The 1,390-nt window shown below is 49.0% G+C and overlaps 1 non-coding gene across 1 annotated transcript; it reads left to right on the forward strand.

The window, feature by feature from the left end:
• The first annotated feature begins 408 nt into the window (after positions 1-408).
• Positions 409-602, forward strand: LOC130301143 (U2 spliceosomal RNA). Its single transcript, XR_008851835.1, has one exon. It is a non-coding gene; the product is annotated as a U2 spliceosomal RNA (small nuclear RNA).
• Positions 603-1,390: the final 788 nt, after the last annotated feature.

Consider the following 1,390-nt stretch of genomic DNA (forward strand, 5'->3'; position numbering starts at 1 on the left):
TGTGTGTTCACAGGATTTGTCAGGATGCGGTAGCCCTTCTGGGTGTCCCTCCTGGCGGTCTAGGGGAGGTGTGTGTGGCCATTAGGTTCCGCACCTCCCTGCAAACACCCCGGGTACTCCTGCTTTGGCAGGGTACCTACCGTAATCGGCTCTGCGGGCAGATACCTTGGCCAACGCCAAGGGGGATGCCGGGAGCATTTGTGGTCCCCTAGTAGCTTCGGCGAAAAGGGACATCGAACCTGGAACCTCGCAGGTACCTTTTGGTCCGGAGGCGAAGGGTAAGGTTTGTTGGGGGGCCTCTCTCCTATCGGAGAAGGGCTTGCGATAGACCGCATCCTTTGTGCACGTTTTTTTAGTGTAACACGTTTGCACTTTTTCTTGCACTTTGGGTGAATCGAAAGCACGTTCCTCGGCTTTAAAAAAAAAAAAAAAAAAAAAAAAAAAAAAAATCTGTTCTTATCAGTTTAATATCTGATACGTCCCCTATCTGGGGACCATATATTAAATGGATTTTTGAGAACGGGGGCCGATTTCGAAGCTTGCTTCCGTCGCCCTATGCATTGACCCGATATGGCAGTATCTTCGGGTACAGTGCACCACCCCCTTACAGGGTTAAAAAGAAAGATTCCTACTTTCATTGCTACCTGCTTGCTGGCTAGCCAGCTAGCCAGCCCTGTGGGCCTTGCTGCTGCTGCAGCCAAAAAACAAAAGGTGGTGCTGCTGCTGCTTCTGCTGCTTCTGCTTCTGCTTGTGTCTGGCCGCTGTTGGAGCGTCCAGGCACAGGACTTCTGCTGCTGCTGACTAAATGGCCTCCTTAATTGGATCATTTGAGTAGCCAGCACACCTGTGCAGGTAGGGCATGACATGATAGGCAGCTGCCTTGATAGCGGGTGGGTGCTGAATGTTCCTAATTGACAAAATAAGATTAATGCTTATGAAGAAATATAAAATCTCATCCCTTCCCCAATATCGCGCCACACCCCTACCCCTTAATTCCCTGGTTGAACTTGATGGACATATGTCTTTTTTCGACCGTACTAACTATGTAACTATGTAACATAACATGGGGGGGGGGTGGGGGGTCTCCTGGCTGTTCACACAGGTGTGTCATTGCTGTACATTGACCATGCATTGCTTCTGTGGTATTGCAAAGGCAAAGACAAATGCTTCCAGCCATCCATTGCACTAATGGATTGGTCATCAGCTGGCTGTCTATGTCCCGCATCAATATAGACCAAAGTACAGAGGGTTAGGCTATGCTATTGTGCACCTACCTGATGCATCAGAAGGTGCGAGGCCCTTGCTAAATTCTGTGCACAGACTTTGAGATCTATACTTTAGACTGTATCTAAACCTGCTCCAACATGGACTGACATTCTGGCCTACTTTC

The sequence above is a fragment of the Hyla sarda genome, unplaced genomic scaffold (assembly GCF_029499605.1).
Source record: "Hyla sarda isolate aHylSar1 unplaced genomic scaffold, aHylSar1.hap1 scaffold_1111, whole genome shotgun sequence".
Classification (NCBI taxonomy): Eukaryota; Metazoa; Chordata; class Amphibia; order Anura; family Hylidae; genus Hyla; species Hyla sarda.